The following is an 8568-nucleotide window of genomic DNA, read 5'->3' as shown; positions in this document are numbered from 1 at the left end:
TGTATCTGCGTTGACCCGGAGGCCTTCCTGACTGACCCCTTTCCCAAGTCAGAAGCCGAGGAAGAGCGCAAGAGAAGTGCGTGGGAGAAAGTTCCTTCTAGGGTGAGGCTGCGGGGCATACCAGAAGCCTCAGACCTCCCCTGCCTCCGGGAGGCCTCCTGAGATCTTCATTCTCAGATGAGGCTGGAGCCCACATCTCCAATCTCTCTTCCACCCGGACACCTCAGGGCTCCCACGTGTCTTCTCGCGCCAGGCAGATGTGTTTGAGATTCACTAAGGCCTTTTATTCACTCACCCTCTGGCCTAGTTGCAGAAATCTTTACCTGTATTGTCCAAATTACAACGCAAGGCCTCACCTTCTAGTGCCTACCCTCCACGGCCAAGGGCTTTAGTGTCCTAGGAAGCCAGCCTGCCAGTCCAGCACTTGGGTGGTGGAAGTCGAAATCAGGAGTTCAGGGTCATCCTTGGCTACTTAGTGAGTTTGAAGTCAGCTTGGGCTATATGAGATCCTGTCTTGAAATAAAAAGCAAAAGCAAAAAAAAAAAAAAAAGAAAGAAAGAAAAAGAAAAAGAAAAGAAAGAAGACAGGAAGGGAAGAAAGGAAGGAGAAAGAAAGGCTGGGAAGATGGGTCAGTGGTTAAAGGTATTTGCTTGCAAAGCCTGCCAGTGTTTCAATTCCCACTTTGTCCAAACTCATTTGCAGTGGCAATTGACCTTGCCTCAAAGAAGGTGGAGTACTGATAACTACTCTGATCTCCTGTGCCCATAGTACATACACACATACAAACACAACAGACATGCAAAAAAATTTAAGAAAGAAAACTTACAGAAGTTACTAAAAATTACTGCATTAATAACTCAGTCATTCCTAGGAGCTCTGTATTACAACTACCAACAGATTTATTTTGCATAATCAGAATTTTAATCCTTTAAAAAAATTTTGTTTATTTTTATTTATTTATTTGAGAGCGACAGACACAGAGAGAAAGAGGCAGGGAGAGAAAGAGAAAGAATGGGCCCGCCAGGGCCTCCAGCCATTACAAACGAACTCCAGATGCGTGTGCCCCTTGTGCATCTGGCTAACGTGGGTCCTGGGGAATCGAGCTTCAAACTGGGGTCCTTAGGCTTCACAGGCAAGCGCTTAACCGCTAAGCCATCTCTCCAGCCATTTTTTTTTAAGTTTTTTTTAAGGTAGGGTCTCACTCTGGCCCAGGCTGACCTGGAATTAACTATGTAGTCTCAGGGTGGCCTCGACCACTCGTTTATCCTCCTACCTCTGCCTCCCAAGTGCTGGGATTAAAGGTGTGCGCCACCACGCCCAGCTAATCCTTTTTTCTTTTGAGGCAGGGTCTCACTCTAGCTCCAGGCTGGTCTTGAACCCACAGTAATCCTCCTTCCTCAGCCTCTAAAGTGCTGGGAGAAAAGGTGTGTGCCACCACACTCAGCAAAATTTTAATCTTTTATTTTGGAAATTTTAAATTCTTCTCTCTCTCTCTCTCTCTCTCTCTCTCTCTCTCTTTCTGAGGCAGGGTCCTCAGCCTCTTGAGTACTGGGACGACACCATCCCCAGCTTATTTTGGAAAAATTTAAACAAAGCAGTAGAGAAAAGTACTTCATGCCACTGAGCTGTATATTTAAGTAGTGGCTGAAAGGCTAAGGATGTAGCTCAGTTGGTAGAGGGCTAACCTAGCATATGCAAAGCCCTGGGTTCAGTCTTTAGTATTGCATAAACTGAGCATTGGTGGTATATACCTACAACTGGTCCCAGCACTTGAAAAGTGGAAACAGAACGATCACAGCTTGTTAGAAGCTAGTGGGCTCTACATACTGAGTTCTAAGCCAGCCAAGGCCACACAGCAAGACATGCTTTTGCCTCAAAAGATGAGTCAAGGGGTAGAGAGTGGCTTAGTGATTAAGACACTTGCCTGAAAAGCCAAAGGACCCAAGTTTGATTCTCTAGGATCCATGTAATTCAGATGCACAAGGTGGCACATGTGTATGGAGGTCCTGGCATGCCCATTCTCTTTCTCTATCTGCTTCTATCTTGCTCTCAAATACATAAATAAATAAATTTTTAAGAATATGAAATGAAACAACAAAAAGGGGCTGGGGAGATGGCTCAGTGGTTAAAAGTGTTTGCTTGCAAAACCTGTGGCCTGTGTTCAATTCCCCGATAGACCCCCAAAGCAGATTTTTTAAAAAGTGGATTGAGCATCTGGTATTAATTTGCATAAAGTAATAAGAGACCCTGGTGTGCCCCCTCCCCACACATGCACACATGTGCAAATAAGCATACTTAAAATTTTTTTTTATTTATTTGCAAGGAGAGAGGGAAAGCAAGGGAGAAAGACTGAGCCAGCTAGGTCTTCTTGCTGCTGCTAATGGACTCCTGACACGTGAACCACTTTATTCATCTGGCTTTATATGGATCCTGGGGAATTAAACTCAGGCTGTCAGGCTTTGCAAGCAAGCATCTTCACTGCTGAGCCATCTCTCCGGCCTATATAATATTAAAAATAATTAAAAATAGGAACTTAGGGAAGTTCCTGAGTGGCTTCGCTTCCTCATTCATTCATTCATTCATTAATTCATTCATTAATTCCACAAACTCAAGCTCTGAGTGAGTTTCTCGGGTTTGTGGATTAGACTGTAACACTGAATGTAAGAGGATTGAGACAAGTTTGGGACCAAGGAAGACTTGACCAGAGGCTGTGGTCCTGCTCCTGTTCATGCCACAAAGTTAAGCATTCACTTAACAAATTTGCGCAGGCATCCCCTTTCAGACCATCTCCCTTTAGTCTGCCAGGAAAGAAGAGTTTGGCACAGAAAGCCTGCCTGCCAGGAAGACCCTTAGGACAGATTGGAAAAAAAAAAAAAAAAAAAAAAGCCACTGTCGACTCATCAGGGCTGGGAGCCAGCAACACTTCTCTGGACTCTGAAACCACCAGCTGACGTGCAGGCCACCACTTGTACACTTGGTTGGATGGGCCACAGGCCAGGATGACTGATCCCACTAGCAGTGACAGGTAGACAGGAAGGGCAGAGAGGAAACCCTCAGCAAGGAGGAAGTTCACCTGTCCACCATCTATTTGGCCTGTCTCTTCTCTTACCTTTCTCTGAGTGTAAATGATAGTAATTCCACACTGGTGTATGATGTGATTTTCTCTTCTCATCTTCTTTCTTACATCAAGAGAAACCACCAAGCCAGACCTGGTGATGCACACCTGTAGAACTAGCACTGAGGGTAGGTGGTTAGTAGCAGAAATATGAGGAGTTCAAGGTCATTTTTGGCTGTGTGAGACCATGTTTGAAAAACAAAATAAAGCAGTTGCTGGCAGATCGTTACTGGGAAGCCTGCCCACTTTTCTGAGTTCTAACTCCAAAACATAGGTTTTCCTTTCTCCCTTTCTATCACTTCTTTGGATATGAGCCAAATTTTAAGCATGTTTGCCCTGGTCCTCCAGATTTTTTCAGTTTCTCTGAGGACCCTATCCCATGCAGCTATGTACATACTGCCGTCACTGAATCTGCTTGTTCTCTTGGACCCTAACTCAAAAGGTATGACTTTCTCTCTTCCTGTTATTCATATCCCTCTTCCCCCAGCAGCAACTGAGATACGTAGCTTGCCTGCCCTGATGCTTTTTCTCTCAAATTATAATAAAATAAACTTGTCCTTGAACATTAAGACAAAGAAACCAATTATTTTCCTAAGCTAATGGTCTCTGCTCTATTCACTGTTCAATGACTTCATTAGTAGCATGTTTCAGAGAGCATAAAACTCCTTAGAGGCTCTTGGAGGCACCTGCATGTAAGTCTTATAAAAGACTCTTGACCTCTTGAGGCCTGGAGCTTGTTCTGGCCTTTATCCTAAAAATTGCTTCTTAGAATGTGCCCTCTCACTTAGTCTTGACAATCACCCTGATTGGTTGCTCTCTAAGTACCCACTATATACAGCACTGTGCTAGGGCCATGTCAGTGGGCATGACACGATTCCCCTACTCCCTAGTCCTGACCTCAGGCTCTGGGATAAAATAAATGGAATTAGAAGTCTAGACATGTGGCTTAGTAATAAAGCACTTGCCTAACATACATGTGACCCATCTATATTTATTTTTCTTGTTTTTAACTTTTCAAAATATATTTTGCACGTGGATGTGTGTAGTCCATAGGTGTGTGTATGTGGATTTGCATGTGTGTGTACCCATGTGCATGTAGATGGAGGCTAGAGGTGGACTTCAAGTGTCTTCCTCTATCACTTGTCATCTTCTTTTATGAAAATTTTTTTTTATTTATTTGCAAACAGAGAGAGATAGAAAGACAGAGAGAATGAGCATGCTACGATCTCCAACTGCTGCAAAAGAACTCCAGATACATGTGCTACTTTGTGCATCTGGCCTTATGTAGGTGCTGGGGAATCAAACCTGGGTCATTAGGCTTTGCGGGCAAGTGTTTTAACTGCTAAATTATCTCTCCAGTCCTCTTCACCTTCTTTACTGAGACAGTCTCTCACTTGAGCTCACAGCTCACTGATTTGACCAGTCCAACTAGGTACCTTGCCTCAAGGATTCATCTGCCTCCACCTTACCAATACTGAGATTTCAGCTGGCGGCCATGCAATGTAGCATCACATGGGTGCTGGAGATTTAGTCAGATCTTCACACTTGTGCTGCAGCCTCAATTTTTTTTTTCTAGGTAGGATCTCACTTAAGCCCAGGCTGACCTGGAATTCACTATGTAATCTCAGGGTGGATTCAAACTCACAGTGATCCACCTACCTCTGCTTCCCAAGTGCTGGGATTAAAACTGTGTACCACCATGCCTGGCAACATTTTTGTTTTGGTTTTGAGAACATACAGGGTGTTATGTATCTCAGGTTGGCATCACACTCACAATGTAGTTAAAGATGTCTGAACTTTAGATCTTTCTGCCTCCCCTACCCAAGTACTGAGATTACAGCTATTCCATGTGGCCATTGTCACCATGCCACCACTAACCCAAGTCTTCATGCATGCTGCATCCCCAGCCTGGTATCTATATTTGGGCTGAGATATAAGCCAGTGGCAAACCAGTTTCCTAACATGCATGTGTTCTTAGCTTTAATCCCAGTAATGCAAAAATTAAAAAGTAGACTTGGGGAGCGGAGTACTTCCAAAACTCAGAAGGCTAATGCAGAAGGATCAAGGATTCAAGGCCAGTCTGAGCTACATAGTGAGTCTGAGGCCAGGTTGAACATAGTTAGGTTCTGTTTTGAGATATAGCTCAGAGTCAAAGCCCTGGACCCAAGGTTTCATCTTCAGCACTACAAAAAACAAAAAACAAAAAGTGGCTCAGAACTAGGATCTGTCATTAGACAAGAAAGCAAAACGTGACTGTCTTTTGTTGCCAAATTGTGGGTAGAAGAACAAAAGAACCAAATCCTCGCCTTTGGAAGATTTCAGCCTGGATAAGACATGGTCTTATGGACAGTGTTTTCCCATCTATAAGTGTAGGATGAGGAGCTGTCTGGTCACTGTAGGGTCTTCTCATAAGGAAAACAACAGACTGGCTATATACTTCACATACTCGAGTGATTGTATACTCCTATCATCCTGGCAGCAACCCTACATGAGGTAGCTGTTGTGGTTATCATCCTTTATAGATGATGACAGGATGAAAGAGAAGGTATGTACTTGTCCAAGCTCCCACAGTCATCTATACAGAGCTAGTATTTGAAACCTGCCTGTCTGGATCACAGCTGAGATCTTAGCAGCCATGATATGCTGCCTTAATTAACCATAAATAGTTCAGGTTTGGGATGTAGCTCAGTGGTACAGTATTTGCCTAGGGTGTATTAAGGCCTGTTTTTGTAGTTGTCTTCATGTTGCTGGGACAAAACACTCAACAAAAAGCAGCTTATGGGAGAAAAGTGTTTTAGCTTATAGTCTCAAAGGGAAGCTTCATGCAAGAAAAGCATGGCATGAATGTCGGGCGTGGTGGTGCACACCTTTAACCCCAGCACTCAGGAGGCAGAGGTAGGAGGATCACCATGAGGGTGAGGCCACCCAGAGACTCCATAGTGAATTCCAGGTCAGCCTGAGCTATAGTAAGAGCCTATCTCCAAAAAAACAAAAACAAAAACAAACAAACAAACAAACAAACAAACAAAAGCATGGTTTGAGCAAAGGCTGGGCATCACCTCTGCCATTGCAGGTGGAAATTAGCAGCAAGAGAGTGTTCTGAGCTCTGACAAGCGGAACCTAGCTATAACACCTTTAAACATGCCCCTAACGACATATCTCCTCCCACAAGGCTCTACTTCTCCAATTGCCACCAGCTGGGGATGAAGCACTAAAAATACATGAGTTTATGGTGGACATCTGATTCAAACCACCATACTTGGGTTCTATCCGTAGCACTGCAAAAAATATCAACCATTAGTTAGGAATAGTGGCACACACCTTTAATTTCAGCATGTGGGAGGCAAAGAAAAAAAGGATAACTGTGAGTTCAAGGCCAACCTGGGACTAAAGAGAGTTCCAGGTCAGCCTAGACTACAATGAGCACTTATCTCCAAAAAAAAAAAAAAAAAAAAAAAACCACATAAAAAATATCAACCATTATAACAATAAGTGGAGCTGTGGATTTAGCTCAGTTGGTAGAATGCTTGCCTAGCATGTACAAGGTCTTGGGTTCCATCTCTAGCACTGTGCAAACCAAGTGTGGTGGCACACACCTATTATCTCAGGTCTCTGGAGGTAGAGGTAGAAAGATCAGAAATTCAAGGTTATCCTTGAGTACATAGATAGTTTGAGGCCAACCCAAGGCTACACTAAACCCTTCTCAATACTACTATTACTACTAATAATAAAAAATGTGATTGCTACTTTATGATACTTATTTATTATCCCTGTGTAAGATAATCATAGGGTATCACAGAAATGATGAGGCCTTTGATTTCTAAAATTAAGATCATAAAAGAAATCATGTGGCTAGATTGGGGAGATAGTTCAGTGGGTGAAAGTATTTGCTACACAAGCATGAGGACCTGAGTTTTATCTCCAGCACCCATGTAAAAAGCTGGGTGTGACCAAGGATTCCTATAACTCCAGTACTAAGGGGGCAGAGACAGGATGATCCCTGGGGCTTACTGATCAGCCACTCTAACTGAAAATAGGTGAGCTTCAGGTTCAATGAGAAACTGTCTCAAGGAAATAAGGTGGAAGAATGGTAGAGGAGCATACCTGATGTTCTCCTCTTGCCCAACAAATGTGTACACAGTGCATGCATCTGTACACATGTGACTATACCATACACACCATACATAGTATACTGTACTGTCCACACTTAAAATCCCACAAAAAAACAAAATCAAACAAAAAACACATGGCAAAAAAAAACATGAAAGTAGGAGAGGGACTAGTTGGGAAGAAGAGGGGCTTAGCAGGAGTGAGAGGGGGATAAAACAGGGTAATAGGAATGAATAAGGTGAAAAAAATACATTGTGTTCATGTATAAAATTGTTAAAATAGGGCTGGAGTGATGGCTTAGCGGTTAAGCGCTTGCCTGTGAAGCCTAACGATCCCGGTTCAAGGCTCTATTCCCCAGGACCCACATTAGCCAGATGTACAAGGGGGCGCACGCATCTGGAGTTCGTTTGCAGTGGCTGGAAGCCCTGGCGCGCCCATTCATTCTCTCTCTGTCTCTATCTGCCTCTTTCTCTCTGTCTCTCTCAAATAAATAAATAAAAAATTAAAAAATTTTAAAAAAGATTAAAAAAATAATAAAATAAAATTGTTAAAATAAATAATGTGGCTTCTACCTTGCTTCAGTTACTTCTGAGTGAACATAGCACCATGTTGTGAGAATAGTCAAGCTGTCCTTTGGAGAGAAGTAAGGTGCCCACCCCACATCCATTTGTCAGCCATGTGACTGAGGTCTGGGAAGCAGCCTTCCTTTCCCAGTTAAGCTTGTAGATGAGTTCTCCTTACATGACACTTGTCAGAAACTGCTTGAAGCTCCCAGCAGGAGGCGACCAGCTAAGTTACTCCCAAACTCCTGACCCATAGACTTATGACATAAATACTATGTTGTTATTGCTTAATTTTTTGGTAAACCAATGAGTATTGGAATGACTTACATAGCAGGGTGAAGGGTTGCTTACAGGAGTAATGGAGCCTCCAAAGCAATAGAAGTCTCAACCCATCCTGGATGATGACCTCCCTATAGCTACTTAGGTGGAGCTTCCTCTGTCCAGATTATCCTGTGGATGTTTTTCCCTCAGTCCCGGGTGAGGGCTTACTTACAGAGAGCCTGGATGACTCAAAGGTAGATCTATCACCAGAAAGCCCACACCAGCATAGGTGACACTCACAAAAGCTGCATCCTTGGAGCACACTGTATAACCTCCAGGCAACTTAATCAGAGTCCCCATTCGCTTAATTTTTTTAAAATTATTTATTTATTTATTTATTTGAGAGCGACAGACACAGAGAGAAAGACAGATAGAGGGAGAGAGAGAGAGAGAGAATGGGCGCACCAGGGCTTCCAGCCTCTGCAAACGAACTCCAGACGCGTGCGCCCCCTTGTGCAT

The sequence above is a fragment of the Jaculus jaculus genome, chromosome 5, assembly GCF_020740685.1.
Source record: "Jaculus jaculus isolate mJacJac1 chromosome 5, mJacJac1.mat.Y.cur, whole genome shotgun sequence".
NCBI classification, from domain to species: domain Eukaryota; kingdom Metazoa; phylum Chordata; class Mammalia; order Rodentia; family Dipodidae; genus Jaculus; species Jaculus jaculus.
The sequence above is the reverse complement of the archived record's forward strand: the minus strand, read 5'-3'. Positions refer to the sequence as shown.